Below are 26307 nucleotides of genomic sequence, written 5' to 3'. Positions count from 1 at the left end.
GTCGTTGCAGGTAGCAAGTGCTGCAGGGAGACCTGACTGACACTGGGACGCTCTGCAGTGGAAGGAGCTGGCGAGTAGTGGGGAGGCCTGCTTGCATAGAGGTATTTATGTGCTGGACGACAGTGTGGGGTAAGACGGTGTCAGTGGCAGTAGAAGCGAAGTAGCCTGCTGGTAGTCAGGAGGCTGGCTGCAAAGAGGTATTTATGTGCTGGACGACAGTGTGGAGGGGGGACACAACATTAACATCAGGTGAGGGGCTGGGGACAGAAGAGGACAAAAGCCTACATGTGACGATGGGTGCAGGTAGCCGAAAGGAAGGAAAAGGCGAGGGTGACAAAGGGGTTGGACAGGACACGGGGTGAATAAAGGCATCCTGGGGGAGACAATATACAAAGATACGGAGGCAGAATCCAAAGCAGTGCAACGCAAGAGTAAGGAGTTGAAGATGAGGAAGCTTCCCTATATGAGAACAGCCAAGCCATTGGGGTCACACCTTATGTTGTTCACAAAGGAAAAACTTGGAAGGGAGAATATGTTGAGATGTTGAAGCTCCTACATAGGAAGCTGCGGTCTAAAGAAGAGTTGAAGAAAGAAGAATATGAGCTGGCGTGATGACCCAAGGTGCTGGTTACAATTGAAAATTGGATGGCAGCATTTCTGATAATCGCCAGTGTATATTGCGAGATATAACCAGAGAGGTCTGTGGCGCTTTTCACGTATATGAATATCATCAAAAAGGCACAGATAAACTACAGAGAGTACGCTTGGGTCCAATACGATAAAGTTTCAGATGCATAAGGTGCTGGACCCTGAGGTACAATGGGAGGAAATTGAATCTGACTTGTGGCAGCCTACCATGGGGCCTGACAAATTTAGGGAAACAATATTTACAGTTATCGGGCTCCCCATATCACCTCTTTCAGGGCCATGGGGTTCACAGTTAAGGGGCAGACCAGCGCATTTGGGAGTGGTTCCAACCAGGCCTTGTTGGGATTTCAACAAAGGGATATGCACACAGGAGTATTGTAAGTTCAGACATGAATGTTCCAAGGGAAGACATCCACTGGTCAACTGCTTTGGGGCAGGCAGGGCAGGGGGTGCAGGTTGACAAGGAAAGCAACAGCAGGAAGTGGAGGACAGCAGCAGGGCAACTGGCAGCAAAATTTCTGAGAAGGTAGGGGGCACAAAGCTTTGGGGTGAAAAGCTCTTACTCCAGTTGAACTGGACAGGTTGAGATTTTGGTTGGCTCCTTATGACCGCAAGGATGAGGCAGACATATTGTTGGGCAGCTTTACATGGGGGTTTTGACAGGGCTTCATTGGCTCAAGAAGCAGTACTGGGCTGAAAATCTCAAATCAGCAGGGTCACACAAACAAATAGAACAGGACAAACTGGACAAAGAGGTGTAGAAAGGTTGCATGGCAGGCCCATTTGAGGATTGGCCGATGCAGAACCTTATTGTCTCACCAACTGGGGTGGTACCGAAGAAGAAGAAAGAGCAGTTTCAGCTCATTCAGCACCTCTTGTGGCCAGAGGGCAATTCTCTTAACAACTTTATACTGGAGGAACAAGTGTCAGGCTCATACACCTCTCTGGATGTGGCACTGGCTATGGTGGAGGAAGCCATACAGAGGCACTAATGGCAAAGAGTGACATAAATCATCCTTCAGTTTGCTGGCAGTACACCCTGATGACTTCGAGCTCCTTGGCATTCAATTTAATGGTCGCTAGTGTGTTGACAAAGCACTCCCAATGGGATGCTCTACATCTGTGCCCTTTTTGAGTGTTTTAGCACATTTCTATAATGGGTATTCACTAGACAGACAGGCTATACACAGATTGTGCATTACTTGGACAATTTCTTTGTGGTGGGTGCAACCGCATCAGGGGATTGCCAGAGTTTGTTGGACAAATTTCAGGTTGGTACCTGATAACGGTGGGGCCTAGCACTGTATTCACATTTCTAGGCATGGAGATTGACACTGAGGCAATGATGATTGCCTCCCAGAGGACAAGAAGGTAGACATGAAGTTGCTGTTGAATGACATGTTGCGCAAGCAAAACGTGGAGGTGAAGGAGCTACAGGTGCCATTGGGTCACTTGAATTTTGTATGGCAAGTAGTACGGGCAGGTAGGAACTTTTGTAAGTACTTGGGACTGGCCTTGTTGGGGAATGGGCTACTGTATCACCATGTATACCTAGCAGCGAAGGTGACGGAAGATTTGCACTTGTGGCAGCTCTTCCTAGAGTCCTTTAATGGAATTCCTTTATGGGCCTGGTAGGAATTAGAATGGGAGGCTCAAATATTCTCTAATGCAGCAGGTGGCAAAGCTTTTGGCATTTATTGGCAAGGAAGCAGGAAGTAGGGGATGGAACAGGGACAGCATAATGCGTGCAGGTAGATGGAAGTCAGATTGCTATCCGCACTAGATGCGTGTTGGGGGAGACGCTGGGCTACAGGGGAGTGTCTGATTTTGTTATTTGTGTCTTGCAGGTTCAGTGCCAGGTCTGGAAAATTCCGGTCTATTTAGTTGGTGGGAAACTCCTTAGTCAGATGGGCACAGAAACAAGCGAAGGACAGCAGTTATGGATTGGATTTGGGTTTGAATACAGGATTGTACCATCTGCGCTGTGAGGGAAAAGAGGGGGGGGCATTGGGGAGAGTTGCTACCATGTATGAAAAGATGTCTTGTGAAGGGTCAGTGTCCAGATATTTTGCTATTCCACAAATTGCTATTGCTATTGAGAGGGCAAACTGTGAGGTTATCAAGGAGATGCGTTAGTTCTGCAGTAGCAACTGCATTACAGTGTTGGAGCATACTAACCTGAGATTTGAGGATAAAGAGTTTTTTTAGAGGAGACAGAGTTTACCTTCATTGGCATGGAGCTCTATCTTTTCCGGATCAAGGACAGATTAAAACAACAATTGAATGTTCATTAGTAAAGCCCTAGTGAGGGGGTGGGGGTCAGAAAAAGTCTGAGGGCCTTTTTCTGCGTGGTGGGGGCAAGGCAAGTTGCCATGGTTTAAAGAACTTTAGGGTTGTTGAAATTGGCAGTCCAGGTGGTTAACAAAGGGTAGACAATAGCAGGCCTAGAGGTATCTGGGCCATGTTTGGTATACCATCACCCATTTAATACGTCAAGCCACCATTTTATAGGGTTAACCAATGGCTGGTGTCTGAAACAGATAACTTTCCCTCTCCCCCTCACCCTCTACCCCCCCACCCCCACACACACAAAAGCAGTTTTACCCAGGGATCCTTTATAGTGGTCACTATTATGAGGTTAGCTAATTGGGAAGAGATGCGCAGGGGTATTGTGTATGATTAGGGCGTCGCTTTGGAGCAGGTGCAGTAGTGGGGGCATGAAGAGTTGCTATGGTTTAGAGAAATGTAGGGTTGTTGAAACTGACAGTCCAGGTGGTGAACAAAAGGTAGACAACTGCATGCCTAGACGAGCCAGGAAGTTAAACCTTTATTAAGAATTGATGTTAGTTGCAGGTTCTGTGTTTTGCTAATTAGAAGGCAGTGTAATGAGTATAAGCAGTTTAAACAGCATAAGGAATGCACTGTGGCAAGGACAACGATAGGGGGATGAGAGGAGGATTTACATAGTTGATGTTTATGTATAGTGAGACAGGTAGTTTTGAATGGCAAAGGCCAAGGTTTCATTGTAAGTGCACCTGTTTCCAAAGAAGCGGCTTTTTTCACACATAAGCCAGGTGTCTGTGTTCAGTAATACACCTCTCTTCCCCAAACTAATTTCTATTTGCTCTCATAAATGAGACAGTACATACACACAATCTTAGGACTCATTGAGGTAGATAAAATAACATCGGTCTCATTCTGCACGTGACTTTTAGATCAGCCACCCTCATTTCAAGACCTGTGTGGCAAAATATATAAGGGAATTGGCAGGAAACACCAAACACCAAACTACTCAGCCTTGTGAGAAAGTGATATGATTGGTTGCAATAGAGTGCAATGGCCTGCTCTTGGTGCACCTCCCTGAGTATGTTCTATCACGCGTTCATTTAGAAGTGAGGAAGATGGGGGGCTGGAGGGTTTTAAATTCAGTCTACAGGTCATCTACATGCTGGGGCTGCAATCTGCGAAAGATAGCTCGGGGTTAATGCTTTGCTGCAAAGACAACCTTGGCCAGCAGCTTCCAATCCGGGTAAGAAGGCTCGTGGATAGCAAGAGAGAAGGCTTAGGCATTCATTATTGTGCTCAGTGGATGCTGCAGTGGTCTGGTGAAACGTCCGATGGCCAAAATGTTGGCCAATCTGAAGATCACATATTTCAAACCTTAGTGATAGCAGAGAACGTGCGAACGTGCATGACGTGCTCTAAACACGGACAGTTCGAGTACCTGCAGGAGACAAGACTACGTAAACTGCAGCTCAGAGTTTCCTCATGCGTGCGTGCATGCATGCGTGCTCCCAGCCAACTGAGGGCGCTGGAACTGGCGGTGCAGGACCTAAACAAGCAGACAGGGGGACATAATACGACTTTAGAAGCACACGATGTGCAGTATACCCATTCAAAAACATAGCTAGGGTAAGCAGCTATAAGGTGTCATTTATAAGCATAAACACCAAAGGATACTCAATTGAACAAACTACTCCATTTACTCATAGCTGCCAAGTTTCTCCGGTCCATGCGTAATGTGCTGCTTCAATACAGGTTTTATTTTTCTTTGTATTATCGGACTTGTTGTCTTGTTTAATTATGGAATAAACAGAACTACAAGTTCCAGAATTAAAAATAAAAACCTGGATTGGGACAGTAGATCACGCATGAACCTGGTAAACTTGTCAGGGCTGTTTACTATACAGACCCCTGTTTGTTTCTCTGAGGGCAAAACATGAGCATTGAGAATTAACCTAATGACACTCTGGCTGGGACACAAAAGAGGGTGAAAGGAGGTTATGAAAAATATATTGGTTTTCTTACTTTCTTAAGTTTACAGATATTTTGAAAATTGTAACCCTCATTCCAAGTACAAATGAGGAGGATTTTGACAGGATTCAAATGAAACAGGACGTACACGTCACTCAAGAGCCATTCTAACTTATTTTGATCTAGATGTTCTCTTTTCACAGGATATATGCACCATTATAAATACATTTGCTCATGCAATTTCCATTTCCGTATGCAAATAGCTTGATTTTTCAGTACACATTCACACTGCTGATATGTTATATGACTCAGTGAGATGTAAACTTACCCATGAGTAGGGTGGGGGCAGTGTAGGTTGGGGATGAACTGAAAAGCTCATACATACGGACAAACCTGAATGTATTTAGGGAGTCACAACGGTTTTATCTGCCTATTCCCACTTTCTATTGGGTTGAAGATTTACGTTTGCCAAGGGAAAGGTGGGAATGGGAAGAGAGCATCCTCAAAATTGTTGGGAGTTTTAACACGTGCCACACTCAGAATTAAGTTTTGAAGTTTTGTTAATATAAAGAATACAGCCATTGTTATAAATCAGGGAATAACTATAGCAAATCACCTGCTGATGGTGCAGAGCATTGCAGAATCAATGCATTTTAATTGACAGAACATTTAAAATACTCTCTACTGCAGGATTCTCCAACGAGTAGCTCGGGAGATATTGGTAGCTCTTCAGCTACCTGTAAGTTGCTCTCCTGTGTGTTGTCCATTCTAATAAATTAGAATCTTTTGCTTGGATGAATTAATATTGGTATATCAAAACTGAGAAGAGATGAACATGTGTATATTGCAAGAACTCATAAACTGATGTTTGATGAAAAAAGGCTGAATTTCTAACATATATTTAAAACTGATATTTGAGTGATAAATGACTGGGAGACCTATTACCACCGTTATTACCTTGGTGCCAGGAGCACTGCAGCTATCTATGGCTGTTCTGTATTACCTTTGAAAGGCATTCCAAATCGACAAAGCCCTGCCAACTCTGCTTGATGCACTGACACAATTACTAGTGGGACTCTTGCAGATGGTGACCAATAATGTAATCTTGCTCGATCACTTGGGGTCACTTATAACTATTGACCTTAAAGTCATCTCAGTTTTGATTCAACTTGAGTATTCAAAATAGAGCTCCGAGCACATCCAAGTATCAGAAGCAGAGCTCTGAGTCAGTCAGTGATGTGCACCATGATTTTAAATTGGACACACAATATCTTGATGGATCGCTTTCACACCCGTCATTAAAAGAGACAAGTTGAGAAAATAAAGTGACTGTGCTTTGATTTATGTGTAGGTCTTTGAGTTTAATTTATAATGGTTGTTTCTGCAGATTTTCCAGGCCATCTAAATGGATAATGCGTTCTCTATGAATCAGTTTTCCACATTTCATACTATATACGTTTTTGTGGAAACTGAGTTTTAGAACTCATCACTGCTCCCCATTCCTTCAAAGGTGTAGGTGAGTAGCACATGCAGAATGTAGGGCTCTGCATTCTTAGGCTGAAACATCTTGGCTATTTCTACACTTTCTTATTTAGTAACATCATGAATGCTTAAACCCTTATGATGTTGACCAATGAAGTGACTGATTGGTCAACACTCTCTTTCTGAAAATTGTTCGAGCACCACTGCAGCCAACCACATTGTGTGCAAACCAAGGAACATGTGTGACCATTTAAGATTTATTCTTCAAGACTTCATCTCAGGTCATTGAGCTATAACACCTCGATGATCATGAGAGGTTCCAAAATGTAGAAGTAGGAAGTGCGTTCTCTGCAGTTGATCACACACAGTGGAAGCCACCACCCAATTACACCAGGCATATTAGGACTGAAGAGTTGCCTCTAAGCCCTATATGTTAGGACAAGAAGGTCCCAGCAAATCGTGGGACACAGGTATTCAGCATGTCAACAAGACCCTGAAGGGCAGGGGGACAGCCTTTTATTCTAACACATTAAGCCTAAAAATCAAACGTATTTTCTCAAGCAACTTCAAACCTTTGTGTTCTGGCGAGTGCCTAATGTGCTAGGAGGTCACATGCAGTAATCAAGCACTATATATAAACCACATAATATAACTTTTACTACTTCCTTTTACAACAATGTAAACACCGATAGTTATCACAGCCACATATCCATATTGATTGATTAATAAAGACAACTCTCACCCTTCACTGTAAAAAAAAAAAAAATTCACTGTTGGAATCTTACATGCTGTCTGTTTAACTGAAGTGGGTCAGGCTTGTCAGTTGGTGAACGGCTGCTAAATTTTTCTGCATTTCCTCTCAATTACACACTACTTCAGGTATGCAATCTTGAAAGATGATATTAGTGAGAAAAACCTTTTACCTTGGGAAGTAAAATTGTAAATGCTAGACGGTACCAGGAAGTATCTACACAAATGGACACCTACTCTGATACCGCTACATGTTACATATCACAGGGCAGAAATATACTCTGAACACTAGAGGTGGGCACCCCAAAAAGGTTATTTAAAATCCAAACCAGAAACAAGCTAGGGGCTTGGCTCCAAGAGATCATGCATGGGCCGAGCCATGAAAGTGTTTGGTATGTAAATTGTGCAACAAAGATCATACGTATAAAATATTATATAAAGTATCCTTAAAATTCAAAGAAGGGTATTTCTTTAACATGTGAAAGTGTTTCATCTTAGTAAGGCAGATTATAGCACTGCATTGAGAGGCATGTATTAAAAGTGATTTTTAAACATGAACTTAGAAACAATCATCCTCCCCCTGCCCTGGTGACAATGGCATTGATGAACTAAAAAGGTATCTTGTCATGTGCACCCTTCATGTGACCTAGATTCTTGTTACACACGAAGGAACATTATAGTCTATTAAATCAAACATGAGAGATTTTTGTACAGTGCACACCCTGAGCTTATCATGCTACCATTTGTGATAAAGAGAAAAAGGGGGCTTGGCGAAAGAAAATATTTGCAAGGGATCACACAGTTTGGTCAAGCAAAGAAGCTGGAATTTATCTCTGTTTTTCTGATTTCACATAATTAAATTCAGCTACTAGATCGGTGTTTCTTTCTCTCTTCTGTTGTACATCAATCGTTAATGCGTTGTCTTCAATTCTTAGTGCAGGAGGTTACAGCGTGGGTGGCAGTCACATGAAAGCGTGGCTCGTTGTGGCCTTGCGGGTCTAAGAGAACGTCGAGAAGAGTCATAGCCATGCATCAGGCTCTAGACTTCAGTGGCTGGCCCACCTCTACTGCACACCGGCCACAGCAGCAGCAGGTCAGAGACATGCTGGGCAGACTTCACTGCTCTGTCTGTCATCGCAGCATACTGTACAGACAGAAGGTTTTGATCTCCTAGCTATAATACCATATAAAATGGACAATATAAGATTTGTGACAATGAGATAAACAGCAAGAACAAAGAAAGCAATTGTTTTCCACTACAACAGGCAAACCACCTTAGCAAAGAAACGTGAGTCAGAAAGTGGTACTCTGAAGCAGTATGTCAATATATTAAGCTTTTTCCAACATGTTTAAGGCAAAAAACACAGTTGAGAACAGAATGAAACATCTAAAGTGAAGAAGTAAAATGGACAACCATGGGGTTTCAGCCTTCTAGAACCAAGAGTATAGGGCCCAATTCAAAAGGCCAATTTCAGTCACAAAAGTATTTTCATAATTAAAAGTTGCAGAATCTACATTTGCAAGTCATTTGTAACAGGTGACTTTGCAGGAGTTCAGAAATTTACAGTTGCATAATTTTATGCAGGAGTAAATCCCACGCTAGAGGTGAGGAACGACTGATGAAGGCGTGCTTTTTCTTGAAAGTTTTGGAACAACCAAAAATATTTGTTTGTGGCTATAAACTAACAACTCAATTCAAATTACTTTATTCAGTCATATTAAAATAGGCGACAAAAGTACAGTTCAATCACATACAGAAAGGTGAAGTAAGATAATACAAATTCACCTAAAATGCTATTAACAAAAACTTTCCACAAAAAGATTTGCCACGCTGGCAATGGTCAGAGATTTACACCAGTGAAAGCTGGAGGAAATTCATTCCTCTTGTGGGAAGGGAACCATAAGACCAAACTTCACGAAGGTCTGGGAGGGGGTTGCCCCACTGAGAAAATAATTTCTCTGTGAAAATAAAATGGACAACTGCAAAGTAGTCCACTTTCTAACCAAGCAGAGATTTACTGTGAGTGTAATCCCACAATGGAAAAAGTTACTGCCAAAATAATCTGATGGCTTTTCTATGAGTGTGCTGGGAAAGCTATGCCTCCTGCCGCTTTCCAGACGTATTATTTGTAAATTCTGTGAATAGCCAGAAGTCCTAAATCTACACCCGTGCACAGAGGTACGTGCAGGGGTGGAGACTTATGACTTCTTTGAGAATCGAGCCTTTAGGTGGAAGGCTGCTTCAACACTCAAACCAGTTCCTTTGTAATTACAGTGCCACACAAGCTACCAGCCGGGAGAAGGGCGAGTACACTCCACCCTTAGCCTAGGTGATTGATGGAAACCCATCTAAACAGGCACAGAAAACAAGCAACTTTCCAGCATGGCCAAACAAGATTGACTGGTTTATAACATGACAGAGGCAGGGAGCTAGGGGCACTAAATCGAGTGAAATAGTTTTATTTTCGTTTTTTTCCTCTCTCAAACCAAACCACCTTGTTTTTATACAGTGCTTCACAACGCGCTTCCAGACTTGGTAACCTTTAAAATGTTTTGTGTGCAAGAGGAGGAAGAAAGGCCTTTAAAAGGGCAGGATCCGGAAGGGGCGTGCCCTCTTTTTTTCTCCTGGCCTCGGCCATTTCCAATCGGACATTGGAAAGTAGAGGAGGACTTCTTTCGTGACGGCCATGAAACTAGAAAGAGGTTTACACCTTTTAGTAAAGAAATTCTATATTGACTCTCTATTTACAACAGAGGTGTGAAGACTATTGTTTTAGTGGCATGGGAACACAAGAGGTCTCTTCTGGAGCTATGGCTCAACAAGATTATAAATGAGAAGAACAGTAAGGAAGCAGATCATTTGAGAATCTAGGTGATATTACATATTTTGGTTTACATGGATGCAGGGTCATGAAACAAATGAACATAGAAGAGATGTCAAAGTGATACTCTTAATAGGTGAATAAGGTTATTGGCAGGCGGCCACCAAGTGCTGAGAAAGGGAAAAACACCAGCTCCGAGTGATTTTCCTAATTTATGTATCAGCCTGCACATTAAAACACCAGTCATGCTGGTATAAAACCAGACAGGTCACAACCCTAGGCTGAGCACTCCAGAATTAGGAATAACTGACAATACGGCTGCAAGTAAATCCTGTTTTGGAGAGGGGAAGAACTTCTCTTCAGCTGCCTTACAATATACCCATTGTTCGCTGCGCAAATCTAGGATAACCACACCAGAAAAAAGGACAACAGATAAGCCAATTGCAAGTTAGTCCTGTTTTAGAGAGGGGAACACTTCTCTTCAGCCTCCCCACAATATACACGTTGAAGAAGACCAGAATGAGGAATAACAAATTAGGCTTTTCGAAACGACTCTTGCGTTTTTTTCCCTTCTTTCCAATATTCCCTCTGTTTAACAACATTGTGGAAACTAGTATTAGAAATTGGACCTCCTACACGATTCCTAACCATTTGTTTGAACTACACTCAAACTAACCATCATCAGCCTGATAGCAAATACCTCAGAAAATGAGAACTCTGATTCATATACTTCTCCTAATCCTCACATTACTCTCATTCACCTCACATTCCCTCGTTCACTCAACAATGCCAAATATGTTAGAGAAAGCATGTGTCAACTCATAAGATTATATCCTCTCTAAATCTTTTGCGAGCTTCCTTAAAAAAATACAAACATAATACCCTAGAAGAATTCCCAGACACCCTGTTTGCTGATCAATACCATAGCAGCCAAGAGAAGCTCAAAACTGACCTCATATTCTTCCCCAAAACATCTCATCCTAAACCCACATATTCCATATTATATTTAATGTCACATTACCTTATAAAATCTACAAGGTTACAAGCTCAAAATCGCTCCCTCCACTGCTTCAACGGATCAATTACCGTCTCCACATATAATAATGGTAAGATAAAGTTTCAACCCATTGATGCCTGTCCCTCGCTATTCGGCCACCTGTTTCATTCCCTGCTCCATGCCTTCAAACAAGGTCAGCCCAACTCCTCATTCACACACCAACCAGCACCACACACACCACCACCAGGCAACAACACAATGTTTATTGAGGTATACACTGATTTTGCAAGTAACCAATCAACACAAATTCATCAGAGTTGCCTTTCTAGATGATTTTATTCTTCACTGGAGAAACACAGATGATTCTTCAGCGAATCAGCTTGCCTCCTTCCTCTCTGCAAATGCTCTGGTACAACAAAACGTTATACCAACTGTTGGATAATGTCCTCTCTGAAAGGTCACCCCAAACTTTTTGCCTTCCTCCTCTTCTTTTTCTGACCTCATTTTTGCTGGTGTTAGGACCCTGGACACTTTACCACTTCTAAACAGTGCTAAAGTGCATGTGCTCTCTCCCTAAACCATGGTAACATTGGCTCATACCCAATTGGCATATTTAATTTACTTGTAAGTCCATAGTAAAGTGCACTACATGTGCCCAGGGCCTGTAAATTAAATGCTACTCGTGGGCCTGCAGCACTGATTGTGCCTCCCACATAAGTAGCCCTTTACCATGTCTCAGGCCTGCCATTGCAAGGCCTGTGTGTGCAGTTTCACTGCCACTTTGACTTGGCATTTAAAACTACTTGCCAAGCCATACACTTCCCTTTTTCTACATATAAGTCACCCCTAAGGTAGGCCCTAGATAACTTATATGGCAAGGTGCTATGCAGGTAAAAGGCAGGACATGTATTTATGTGTTTTACGTGTCCTGGTAGTGAAAAACTCCTAAATCCGTGTTCCACTACTGCGAGGCCTGTTCCTCTCATAGACTAGCCTTAGAACTGCCCTCATATACTCTTAAGTGGTATATTCTGATCTGGAAGGAGTAGCCATATCTTGTTTTGTATTGCCAGACTGGTAATAGAAGTTGGATTTAATATTACCATTTTAGAAATGCCAGTTTTGGAAAGTGGGCATTTCTCTGCTCTTACTGCCATCTGTGCCTTACAGCCTGTCTCCAATCCATGTCTGGTCTGTGCTGGTTGACAACTCCCCTTGTGCATTCTACCCAGGCAACCATAAACACAGAATACTCAGTCACATCTGCATTCATCTGCATACTGAATGGGTCTCCCTGGGCTGGAAGGGTGGAGTGGCTCCCACTTACATTTCAAAGACCAGTGGCCTGCCCTCACACGAAGGACTGATAACCTCCCACAGGGACCCTGGCAGACAGGACTGGGCTGAAATGGGAACTTGTGCACTTCAAAGCCACTCTTTGAAGTGTCCCCCAATTCAAAGGCATTTTTGGGTATATACTCTGGGTCTCAATTGGTTTTGTGACAACAAGAACACCAACATCTGCACATTCAGCAAATCGGCAATGAAAGTACTACCCCCATTAGTCTCAACTCCTATGCCTGTGCCTCCACTGCTTCAACAACCTCTCTCTTTTACTTGATGAGGTAGTTCCACTCTGAAGCAAAAAGCAAAGACCTACACCACCTGCCCCCTGCTTTAATAAGGCCTTATATGAGGAAAGAAAAAACCTGAGATCTCTGCATAAGAAATTAAAACAGGCACCTCCCACCACTAATCTGGTATACCTCTGCAATGCAATATGACGTTAATAAAAGCACATATTTCGTGAGAGATCTAATCAATTCAGTTCCCTTCTTTACTCAGCCAAAATGCGACTGAAACATCTCTTCAACTTGATCAAAACAGCCTGCAGCCCCCTGTGCCCACTTCCACCACACTCAATGACCCCTCTAAGAGAGCAGAAGAGTTTGCACGATTCTTTGATTATAAAGTGAAATTTCTTATGTGTTAAGAAGATCATCCTTTCACCACTACAGTTTGCAAAGCCAAGAACATCTGGCAATTCTTTGACCCAATTGAGCAGAACATTCTACTTAAATTAAAAACAACATTAAACCCATTCCCTCAACTCACTTTGCAGACCCTATCCCAAGCAATATCACCAAAGATTTCCACATACGCACACTCCCTTACAGGACAACACTTGTAAATTTCTCTCCCAGCCAAGGATCTTTTACAGAATCTCTCAAAACAGGTCCAGTCACCCTACTTCTCAAAAAACCCTCAGCGGATGTAAATGACCTCATTAATTTTCACCCTTTCACCAATGCACCTTTTCTTGAAAAAATCATTGAAAGATGTGTAGTGGGACAATTCACCCAACATTCACCACACACATCAAAGACAATAACCTTCTGGAAGAATTCCAACACGGCCTCAATCAAGGATGCAGTACTGAAACTCCACTGCTTCAAGTTGTGGACAACATTCTTCAAATTCTACATTTGGGTAGCTCCTGCATCCTTATCCTCCTCGAGCTGTCAGCAGTTTCTGATACAGTATATCACAGTAGGCTTCTAGACACAGTAAAATACAGGATGGGCTTTGACGGTGTGGTCCTAATCCTTCCTCATGGACAGATCACAGAGGATTAAAATGACAACTGTCTATCCTTACTGAAGGTAGTCAGCAAGCTCTATCCTTGGTCCTACCCTGTTCAACCTTTATGTCAAACCTCTGGGAGTCCTGCTAAGGAAAGCTGAGATGCTATACCATCAATATGCAGATGACACCCCAACTCTACCCAAAGATTTCGGCCCATATGTATGAACACATTTTCCCACAGACACAGAATGGGTAAAACCCTTTGATACATATGACCCTTCATTTATTTATAAATGGCATCTCTCATCTTGCCAATACTTTAAACCCCATTCAAGACTGGATGACCTCTCAGAATCTAAAACTCCACCCATCCAAAATTGAATTCCTCCTCATCTCCTCTTCAAATTCGCTGTGCCGGTACAACCCTGGATGGATACGCTCAACGTTCTCAACAGCAAACCCATCATCATTGACAGTGCAAAGTCTCTGCGAGTCACTCTGGATAAAAGGTTCAACCTTCAAACCCAAATCAGCACCTGGCCAGGAATGTGCGATACCAACTATGCCTTTTTTGGAGAATTTGCCTGCTACATTCCTGAGAAACACCAGAAAATTCTTGCTCAATCACTAGTTTCAACTACTCTAATTCTCTTTAGACAGGTCTGCCCAACACTCCCTTCACCCCTCTGAAATAAGTCTTGCATTCAGTGGGACGCTTTGTATATGGGCTGTAAAAAAATAACCACATGTCATCAATTCCTGTCACCCTTTGCTGGCTTCCCACTGAAGCCAGAGCGATGTACAAGACTGCCCGTACCTACAACAAGGTATCGCATTCATTCACTCCTCGCCATCCAGCAAACAAACAAACTTTTGGGAGGCACCATGCAAATGCGAAATGCAGAACCTTTGTTGTTGGAGCCTCTGACCTTTACAAAAAGACGACTTATGACACAATCCTTCTCGGTTAGTGCAGTTAGAATATGGAAATCCTTACCCCCAAAAATGCATACCACCACATCACTGCCGGTCTTCAAAAAGGAACTGAAAGCCCTTCTCCTTCAAAGATCTTCTGACAAGCTGTACCCTTAGGCAACCTATATCAAGATATTTTATTCAAGACTAAATCTATCTTCACTGCTCCTGTGTCAACTCACCTTGCTGCCACTACCTTCACTACGTGCCTCCTCCTGTGATATGTTTATAATACCTATAATTTGTATATATTATGCACCTTTGTAACAAATGTAGCAAGCAAATCCTTTTGAAATCTTTGTAACTTTTTATCTCTTGGAATGAAGCCTATTTTATTGTAAAGAGCTCTCACGCCAATGGGTAATGTCCACGCTATTTAAAAATGCATAAGTAAATAAATGGAGAAATAGGGCCAATGACAGAAGGTGGGTCTTGGAGCCCAGCACGGCCTCCTGAGCAGACTTTTCTGCCCTCTCTTAACAGGCCTCTGACGCTGCCACAATTGTGCCAGGGAGGTTGCAAAACAATCAGGAAAACCCTCTCCGTGCAGGGGGATCCAGTTCACCATGTGCTCATCATGTGGTGTTGGGTCTTTACTGGGAGATCACGTGACAAGAGCCATTATCTTTTGACATATGGTGCCACGATGCTGTTTGAAGCACTATAGATAGCATGTGGTGTTATTACCCAAATTAATAATACTCAAATGACTGCCCTCTGATGGATGGAAAACTGACTTGATCTTGCAGAGGTATGAAGGTATGATGTACAGTTCGCTGCAGATGTCAGCGGTGAGCATTTACCTCATCAATCCTTTATCAAGTTTAATGGGCCACACACAGGTCGAGTACTTTGACAGCACTGCACCATGGATTGCAGCCCTCGCCCTTCAGCATCCTGCAATAAGGCTAGGTCACATCAGCAGAACGCACATTGCTAGTCTGCCTTAAGTTGCAAGAGGCTTTTGACTCGGGAATCCCCCACAATCCCTTCTCACATATAACGTACATGGTAGAAGTGGAAGAAGTTAACCTTTCTACATTTTCCAGTCACATTTTCGTTCTGAAAACTAAAACCGTATTCTCCTCTCAATCCTTTTGCAGCCATTTTTGGGCCAATTTCATCCTGCCACATAACTTCCTAGAATGAGACAATGTATTAAACAAATATGATAGATTTTTCAGGACAGAATTTTAATACCATTTTGGCGAGGCCCTGTACAGTCTGTACAGGCGCGCCCCGATATGGCAGTACGGCTTCTAAGTGCTTTATGATGGGAACGCGAATCGGAGTAAACTTGATGATATCACCCAAGTATGCTCTTACGTACTCCTGATGGGGTCATAGGAGATGGCCCATTAGTTACTGGACTGTGGAGCCCAAATGTAACACTCTGAACTGAAACTGGCCTCTGGGGTTCGCAAAGGCTATCTTGTGATGGCCACTCTACCTGAGCATTTTCTTTCAATATTATTTCAGGGTGTCTACGCTTCGGATACATTTGGCACTTCTCGGTGGCTCTAATGTCACAATTACTGTTATCATTGGACAGGTGACTGTTCTACCCCCAATGTAGAACATAAAACTGGAGAATACCAGGAGCCATACAAGTAAAACAAATAGCTCTCTTCTTCCGTGATATTATAAGCATTCTCATGGTAAGAGGTATTTGTCTCCAATAAAGTCTTTGTGGTTTAATATGCAACAAATATATTTAAAGGGTATATTTAAAGGGTTGGGCTACCACAACTGTGCTAAAAGCAGTGCTTAAATTGTGCTTGTTGTTTCCGATGCTGAGCACCGGCACTTATTTTTGAGGTCCGGCGCTTATTCTTTTGCCTCGAGCATTTGGTGAGAGCAAAAGATACATATGGGAAAGACGGGGTACAGGAAAAATGAAAAGGCGTCACAAAGAGAGAAAGTAGAAAGCTGCAACAGTGGGCTGAAGGGACAGGGAGCGGCTTTCAATGGATTGAAGAGGCCCGAGGTGGCTTCAGGATTACGCCGCCTCAGTATTCCGTGGTCCTGCATTTAATTACAGCAGCCGCATGTTTAAGAGGAGGGCTTTGGGCACCCGCACGTTTTTATTCACAAATTAAGAACTGGCTAAAAGCAACCTGAAAGAGGACATACCAGCCACAAGTCACAGCAATAAGGCTATATTACCTACCATCTCACATAATTAAATGAATACGGCTTATTTACAGTCAAAGCAATGTCCCCTTATGTTCCAGGTATCTCTGTGACCCTAAACAAAAACTGTAAGGAGCACGAGTGAAGTTACTGTATATAAACTAAACGATACCAAAGATATTCAAGTCAGTCCGTTGCCTTTCATGGCAGTGCAATTTTCCTGAGCTTAGCAGGAGGCAGTATTGTGGGGAAATCAACATTGCTATTGTTCCTTATGAAAAGATTTCTCGTGGTCAACCACAAACATGATTCTATTCATGACACAACTGGACAGTGGCGTCATTGACACTCGAAACAGTGCAGAGTTTTAATATACCTCTATTGGAGAATCATTATCAATACAAGACTTGCTCAGTTCCACCTAAACTGTAATTAATTCCACCTATACTTCAAAGACCTCTACTCTTGAGACGTAGTACAATTACTGGACATCCACCATTACATTAACGATTGACTACAGAGATTGCCATGCTGAGTACAATTACAAAGCCCTATCATAATCCTTCATTTACTCTTTACCCATCTGCAGATAGTAATGACGACAAAAGCCCTATCATCCCTTACTCTTTAATCCTGATGCAGATTCTACTGATGACAAAATCCCTATCATAATCATTCCCTTACTCTTTAATCCATCTGTAGATTCTAAAGACGACAAACGCCCTAGCAGCAAAACTTGTTTTAGTGTTCAACTGCTCAGTTTTTGCGGTTTCCAAGCACTGTTAACAACAGGCGTTATTACAGTCTAAATTAATTGTGCTCCTTATAGGAACGTTAGAGGTCACTAGTATCTTTCTGCAAACAAACAAGTCTCTTTGTGGTCAGATGCACAATATCGATTTGCAAAAGAAGATTTCATATCCAAATGGGTTCCATTGACATGGTATGTGGCGCCTGCCCACTTCAGCATCTTGTCAAGCACTGCATAACATGCTGACCCATAAATGACTGAAACTTACAGCTATGGCAGTGACATCAAAGTATCTAAACAACTCGAGGGAGTGATCCCAATCTTCAACAAATTTCTGCAGATTTGAGCTTGAATTGTTTCTCCAAATGTATTCATGTTTAATTACGCCTTTCTCACTATAATGCTTACAATTCAGGTGATCCATGAGGCCTATGCATATGTAATAAAATAATCAGGCATACGGCTGTTACTTAAATAAATATGTAAATCAGTGCATCATAGGATGCCTATATTTGCACAAATTCTGTGATTCATAAAACATGTGCTCGGACTTGTAGGACAAGCAGAGAATTACAGACATACTCTGGTACCTCACTCGTACACCAGAGGAGCACACACGGACACACAATCCACAGATTCCTGGGTTTTATGGCTTCAGAAAAGAAACATCTTCACATTTCCCTTGCATTTTTTTCTCCAAGCAGTAAATTTTGCAGTCAAGGCATCAGTTCCCCCTACAAATAAGGGCGTTTTCGGAAACTATTCCACAGAAGGTGCATGCATACGGTGAGTGGTTTTATGGTACTAAGGGTGGGAAATGCTGATAATGTTTCTTAATATCTGATGAGTTGCCACCTTGTGGGTGCTTCCATCATCACTAGATAGCCACGGTGGCACATTAACCTGTATCCTTTACTGACAACGGGTGGTGGAGGTTTGTTTGAATGTATGATGTTAATCTTTTGGCAGACTCTCAGTACTCTGATCTCAAACCCACGAGGTCGTTCATCCTTGAACCCAGAGTAGTTACAACAAGTCAGGGCAAAGGGCTGGCATTATAATAAACAACTTGACTTACTTTAGCAGTCTGCCTGGCAACCATGCCCCCTTGACCACTGGCTTAATGAAATCCACAAAACTTAAAGAAATTCACAGAGAATTAAATGATATTCACAGAGAACAGCCAACGCTTTCCTCCTCGCTAATAGGGTAACAGCCCATAGGCCAAATGTTATTTAAACTATAACAAGCAACCAGATAAATACTATAATGTTTTTTGGGGTGCATATTCCAACCCTAGAAGGTAAGACATTGTTTTCTTTTATGTGCTGTGTCTAATTTCTCCCGCCACACCTCCCCAGGAGCACAAGACAAGACAATGGCAAGCGCTTCGTCGCCCCACATAGGGATAGTAAGCGCTAAATAAATGCTGCGATGCAATACAACTCCCTGTAAACAGCTCTGAATCAACATTTAGTTTATAAAATGGAAATCATTTGAGTCATACAGGGTCCACGCTCCAAAAACCGCGCCCTCTCCCTAAGTAAACCTCGACGCTCAGCCTTGCCACCCCTGGAGGGTCAAGTGTACAAAGAGAACGAGTTGGTTCTCAAGGTGGACTGTAACAGCAACCGATTCCCTGGGACGCCAGTGTCGAACTAAAGTACCCACCGAGGACACCGCCTAGTAAACAATTCCCACCCCAGGCCCTGGAGAAAAGGCCTCGCATATATCTTTCAACGCACGACTTCGTGGAACAAGAAACAGCGGAACGTGAGAAAAACTCACTTCCTTATAGCTGACGCTTGCCCCACAGGGAAAAACTACAACAGGCCTGAAATATGCCCACGTGGCCGAAAGCCGAGAATGGTGCAGGGAACAGTCCTTATCCGGCGTCTATAAAGGATAGCTTACAAAACAACAAGGAATGCTTACTTCGGGTACACTAGTCTGGAGTAAGACAGCTCAGCGAGTTAGCTGCTCGCTGTTTAGGTATGCATGCAGCTTGTCACATGTTCGACTTTTGATAGGACTGATTCACCTTACATCCTTCTGAGGTGGATCCATTGACTCAGTCTCTACAAAAACGAGTATATGGGAAACCATTCACTCTAACATTTTCCCTTCAATCAGCCATGCAGTTAATAGGTACGTTTTTCTCTTTCCTATTTGATTTTGTTTAGCACTGCCAGCCTGGTGACATTAGGGTGCACGACATTCACTGTAAGGTCTTTTCTATGGATCCCAGGGCACTTAGAGGTTAGTGGGCAGTATTGTATGTGGGCTCATTTGTTAAACAATGTGGTCCCAGTCCCACCAATACTGCTGTAGACCAATGAGATAACTATATCACTTGCTTTAGACGCCCGACGCACCAGAAACAACAAAGTTGAACAATCATTAGTTACTTTTGGGGTGCTTGTGGTTAGAAACTCAGATACAGCTTAATGAAAACAAATACCACGAACTCAATGTTCATTTAGTGCTGTACCCTCAAAGAAGAAGATAATTTATTAGTACCATGGCACTGAAAATAAATGTGGCCCAATAGCATGTTATTTAGAACAACTGTGCTAATAAACTCGCAAAATTCAGAGATTACTAGGAATTTGCAGATAATTTCTAAATAAATGAGTGGGCGCTATCCCTTGCCGTACATGCTGTCCAGTGCTTTCTAACTCAAAACATGCCTGGTCCTACAGAGACCCAAAACTAAATATCACACCGAGTTCCCCGCTGTATAGCACCTTGCTTCTCTTCTCACTTGCAAATTAAAAACATTGAAAAATAACTGGGATCACTCAAGCCTTTCATAAAAAGTATTAAACACACTGTTTACAGTTCCATACGCAAAGTGTATCAGCGCCACAAAACATTTCTGGTGTCCCCGACACTTGCAAACTGGAGACATGTCTGAGTCCCATCATCAGTTCCATCCACATACCCAGTAACCCCTTCTCCTCGGTCTCCCAAATTGAAACTACACCTAGTTCTGCTACCCCCGAGACCAAAATATACTTGACGTCTCGCATTGCCCCGACCCAGGTACAAACCATATCCAGTAAACTGGTCACTCAGGCACACGGTGAGTTACTGTAGTGCAATGTCATGTCGTTTCTTTAAGGAAAAAAGTTGAGGACAGCATGAACATTTAAATATAAATACTGATTGAAGCAAAAAGTTGTCACGTTCTTGTTGTAGGGCAACTGACACATCTAGTCTTTAACAAGGAAATTAGTTGTAGTCACGTATACGGTCACAGCAGAACCCTGTTTACCTCTCACCCCATATAGAATACTACACTCCATATAAACCGACACTGTTGTACTTTTTAACAATATATGGTAAACATATTCTGCTTGTTGCAACTTTTTTAACTAAAGAAAAAAATCGGAAAACAGTGAAACGGCTGGAAATATTTGCCACTTGTGTATGCCTGGAAACACTGAGTGGTGAAAATTCTGGAACTCCCGTTAAGCGCGTGGGATGATGAACAGCTCATGCTGGGTGAAAGGGCGAACTAAGCTGTTAGGAGATCACAATAGGATGAGGAACATTGTGAGGTTATGCGAATAGATAAGGCCAAAGCACATGTATTCCTGGGCGATTTCAGTTAAACTGTGGAGAAAATATACTGCTGGGATCGTTTTGCAAACTAGCCACGAAGTAATACATTGACTGTCGTGGCGTCTAACTCAACCGCTAATTACATTTGAAATCAAATTCCAAAAACAAACTAAAAAGTTGTCAAATCTAAAATAGGACTTTTTCTGGTCCCTGATAAAATGCAATAGAGGTCAGAAAGCATTTTTTGAGACAGTGGATGTAGAGTTTGCGAGCAAAGAATCAATCCCAGCTCAGAGTCAAGAACTCTAAATTACAGTTCCACAAATCTATTGTCCAGTAACTTGCAAAATTAAATTGTGTTCTGGAACTGAGTTCAGATTTTCACCTATTCTAATGGGGATTTAAGATAAATCACCTTTACGGGGCGGAGGATCAGAAAGCGCCGTGTAAATGGTGCAGGGCAATCCCCTTGGACCACATTTGAGCCCCTTCTTTACGGAGAAGCTGCTTTTGGCTCCAAGCCAAGAGCCGTTCAGCTGGTCAGGAAAGCCGCTGCCCACTCACCTGTCGGCAGCTGTGCCCCACCACAAGCACGCCGGAGACGCGCGGTCCAGCGGTGCGATGTGGTAGCTGCTGCCCCATGCAATGCGTCTATCTTCGGCTCTTCCTGCAAGGCGCGCGCAGCTCTCAAACACAATGCACAGGAACAAAATACTACTGACGGGGCCACTCTGGCAACTGCAACCCTCGAAGTCGAGACTTCCCGAAGTTTGACACCTGCTGCTGCTGCCTAGGAGTACTGCAACTGACTGCAAGCGATCCCCAGGCTTCAAAGGGCGGAGAGCTAACAGCAGCAACTAGCAGTCGCCCAACCGCACCGACCAATCGAGATGATGTATGTCTCAACCAATGAGATGGCGGATGTGACTCAGGTTACCCATCCCACTTGCTGAACCGCTGAACTTTATTTCTCGCTTGAACTTACCTTTTTAGTTTCCTCTTTCATAACTTCCTGCTAGTGTTTCTCAGAGAACGCGGTTCACAATCGAGATGGTATTGTTTACTTCCGTCTGTTTGTTACTCTTAGTGACATGTCTAGAAGTGAATTTTAGGCGAGGGATATACATTGGGCCACAGGTAAAACGGGTGGGCTATATATTTAATCAATAAATAACAAGTTTAAATCTGACAAATATATATATATATATATATATATATATATATATATATATAAACATATATATATATACACACACACACACACACACTGAGGCATAATGACACTTTATGCAGACAGTCAAATACTAATTAACATGTCTCCTTGCACTCGTTTACCCTCCCATATATCTGTAGGTTACCGTCTTCAGCTCGTCCCAAAAGATCAATAGTCGTAACAGCTTGGCTTAAGGTAACTAGGCTAGGGTAAGAGACAGGAGGAATTGGACAACAAATGTACCAAATAGGCAACCAAGATAATTGGCTGCACAGTGTTTCCAACAGCAGCTGCTCTGAGTCCCAAACTAGAACCTTCCCTACGCCCCCACTTCCTCCTTCCTCCATGCAATGGACGGAGCTTGGAAGCAAGGCTCAGGGCAAAGCAGTGCTACCATACATTGAAAACAAATGTCAAAGCTGTGGCACTGAAAGTTGCCAGAAAGTGAAAAAAACAAATTAATAATGCTGGTCTTCTCTGGAGGTCTGACTTAGACAGTCCAAATGGATAGGGCGTAAATGCACGCAGCTGGTATGACGTTGGTGTTTGAGTCTACATTTCTACCTTTGATAATAAGACATCAAATTCATGACGCGGAATTCAAGCCAGACCAAGTTTGAGACTGTATCTGCGCATTTTCGTCAGTGATGTTACATACATATAAATAAATGTAGGAGCCCTGGGCGAAACAGTGGGAAAAGCACTGTGATGAAGGGACCAAGTGAGTCATCACAGTAAACACTCACAGCGGGATCAGTGGTATAGAGGTTGGACCCATTGAAGAATTATGGGGGTCATTCTAACCCTGGCGGTCCAAGACCGCCAGGGCTAAAATGACGGGGGCACCGCCAACAGGCTGGCAGTGCCCCGCTGGGCATTCTGACCGCGGCGGTTTGACCGCGGTCAGAAGTGGAAAACCGGCGGTCTCCCGCCGGTTTTCCGCTGCCCATTTGAATCCTCCATGGCGGCGCAGCTTGCTGCGCCGCCATGGGGATTCTGACAGCCCATACCGCCATCCTGTTCCTGGCGGTTCGCCCGCCAGGAACAGGATGGCGGTATGGGTTGTCGTGGGGCCCCTGGGGGCCCCTGCAGTGCCCATGCCAATGGCATGGGCACTGCAGGGGCCCCCGTAAGAGGGCCCCACAAAGAATTTCACTGTCTGCATTGCAGACAGTGAAATTCACGACGGGTGCCACTGCACCCGTCGCACCTTCCCACTCCGCCGGCTCCATTCGGAGCCGGCGTCCTCGTGGGAAGGTAGTTTTGCACTGGGCTGGCGGGCGGCCTTTTGGCGGTCGCCCGCCAGCCCAGTGCAAAACCCAGAATACCCTCAGCGGTCTTCCGACCGCGGAGCGGTATTTTGGAGGGGGAAGTCTGGCGGGCGGCCTCCGCCGCCCGCCAGACTTAGAATCACCCCCTATATTTGGGCTAGTCTTTAAAAACTACCCATTGCTCCTTTACTCCATGATCCAACTTGAGATATTTGGTAGGCTTGCAATGTTTCATGCTGCATACACATATATGGTGGTAAACCGAAATGCACTATTGCCTCTCTGTTTTGTCTATATTAGTTAGTTAGAGCAAGCTTGCACATTTTAGCTTTTTATTTCATGGTGAGAAAATATGTTTGCCATTTCGATGGGGAGAATACAATTATTTCATGCACGGGAGTCTTGGCATTAAAACGTCTAAAGTTCGTTGAGAAACTGGCTCCTTCAGTTGCTAAAATCCAGTTGAGGAGAGTAAAGATTGAAGCAGATGTAGGGAACAGGGGAGTCTTCTTCCTTCTTCGGGATCTGACTTGCTAGCAGTCCAGGCACACAAAGATAACTAGCATGTTATTAGTATGTGATCCCAATAACTCCCTAAAGCTACACACACACACACTTTTACTACAGTACTATGTAATTCCATGTCACTGCAGCCCAGATGTCTTAGGTGAACACCCATCCAGGATCTCAAAAGACTCACAACCCCAGCACAGGGAGAACACAAATTGGCCTACAAGGAATTTGGACAAAGTAGTGGATAGGGGAGACAAGGGCAACACGAGCTTTCTTCGGGGAGTACACTCAATTCTTATTGGGGTATTCAAAAATGAAATACGAGAGGGTCTTAAAATAGCACTATTAACCACAATTGGCAAATTGGTACTGACACCGGCAGAACGATACGTTTGGTTTAACAATCCATTGGCATATAAAGATCGGGACAAATCCCAGAAATTACCAAAATAACAATCTGGAATCCCACGCCAAGATGTCTGAGAGGCACTGCAAGAAACTGTGGACGAAAGGGAGTAGACAAGGGATAACATACACCATGAGTGAAAAACATCGAGAAGTAGCCAAATCAAGAAAGCCATTTCGAGAAGTTACTGAATGAGGCAAAAACAAAAAAGTTAGGGGAATACAAAAGCTTTGAAGAAACTCTCTGAGCTTTTGCAGGTAAGCTTTTCTCACAAATGAAGTTATTTGAGATGTCATAAGTGTTGCTCTGATGAATGCTATAATTTTACATGGTATAAGTGATTTAACATGGAAGGGTATAAGCCGTGCATGGAGAAGGTGCAGGTTTTAGTTAATGTAGTGTGGTGAGTGAGGTGACAACAATGGAGACGTAGGTGCACGACTTATAGTAATTTGAAGGTTGTGCATAAATTCTAAATTTAAGTTGTAACTATAATTTTAGAATTTATACTGTTTGTCTAGTTTAAGCTGGGCTTGTATAGAAAGAATAAATAGAGTTTTCCTAACTATAACTGATCCCTAACCTTTGTTTTTTTTCCATTGAATTTCAATAGTTTATAGTGTTGTCTAATGGAGTAGCGTAGAACAGAGTGGTGTACAGTGGAGTGGCATACACTAGAGTGGTGCAGGGTGGACTAATGGCATACAGTGGAATAGCGAACAGCGGAGGGTCAGAGTGGCGTGGCATAGACTGGAATAGCATAGAGTGGAGTGGCTTTCAGTGCAGTGGCATAGTGTTGAATAGCATGTAGTGTGGTAGCGTAGAGTGGAGTGGCGTACAATGAAGTGGCGTTGACTGCAGTGGCATACATTGGAATGGGATAGAGTGGAATAACATACACTGGAGTGACATGGAGTGGAGTTGCTTGCAACATAATACATACTCTGGAGTGGCATAAACAACAGTGGTGTACATTGGAGTAGGGTAGAGTGGAGTTGTGCAAAGTATAGTGGGGTACATTGGAATAGCGAAGAGTGTAGTTCAGTGGTGTGGCATATAGTAAAATAGTGTAAGTGGAGTAGCATATAGTGGAGTGGTGTAGAGTGGACTGGCACAGTGAGAAGTGGCATACAGTACAGTAGAGTGGAATAGCACAAAGTGGAGTGGCGTAAAGTGGAATGGTATCAAATGCAATAGTGTACAATGGAGTGGCATCAAGTGGAGTATCGTATGCTGCAGTGGCATACAGTGGAATAGCATACAGTGGGCTGTGCTATAGCGGAATTGTGTGGATTGGAATGGACAGAGAGTGGAGTGGTGTGGAGTACTGTACAGTAGAGTGGTGTACAAAGGAGTCACATAGACTGGAGTGGTGTACAGCAGAGTGGGGTGGGGTGGAGTGGAATGCCATACAGTGGAGTGCAGTAGACTTGAGTTGCATACAGTGTAATCGGGTAGAGTGGAATAGCGCACAGTGAAGTGACATAGAGTAGAGTGGTGTAGAGTGGAGTGGGGTACACCATAGTGCTGTACAGTGGAATACTGTAGAGTGGAGTGGTGTATAGTGAAGTGGCATACACTGCGGTGGACGACACTTGAGTGAGGTAGAGTGGATTACCATACAGTGGAGTGGCATTGAGTGTAGTGGCATTTAGTGGAGTGACGTAGAGCTGAGTGACCTAGAGAGGAGTGGCATACATTATAGTGGCTTAAAGTCAAATAGCATATAGTGTAGTGGCATAGAGTGTAGTGGTGTAGAGTACAGTGTGCAGTGCAGTGGCATACAGTGGAGCATCATAGAGTGGAGTGGTGTGGTATAGAGTGGCATACGGATGTAGTTGAAATTAGGTAGGAATGTAAAATATGAAGTGAGGTGTAATGCAGACAGCGATTTGTGCTGCAGTGTGTTTATCCAGATTTACCAGTTAAGTCAGGCCCA

General features: G+C 43.3%; 1 protein-coding gene across 1 annotated transcript in view; it reads right to left on the bottom strand.

Annotated features, from left to right (window-relative positions):
• Positions 1–21776, bottom strand: part of TEC (tec protein tyrosine kinase) — a 495677-nt gene extending 473901 nt beyond the window's left edge. The window contains exon 1 of the mRNA XM_069201615.1: positions 21530–21776. The gene's annotated coding sequence lies outside the window, so the exon portion shown is untranslated. The remainder of the gene's footprint in view (positions 1–21529) is intronic.
• Positions 21777–26307: the final 4531 nt, after the last annotated feature.

Source organism: Pleurodeles waltl, chromosome 1_2 (genome assembly GCF_031143425.1).
Source record: "Pleurodeles waltl isolate 20211129_DDA chromosome 1_2, aPleWal1.hap1.20221129, whole genome shotgun sequence".
Lineage (NCBI taxonomy): Eukaryota > Metazoa > Chordata > Amphibia > Caudata > Salamandridae > Pleurodeles > Pleurodeles waltl.
Note: the sequence above shows the minus strand (reverse complement) of the source record. Positions and strands in the feature narration are given on the sequence as shown.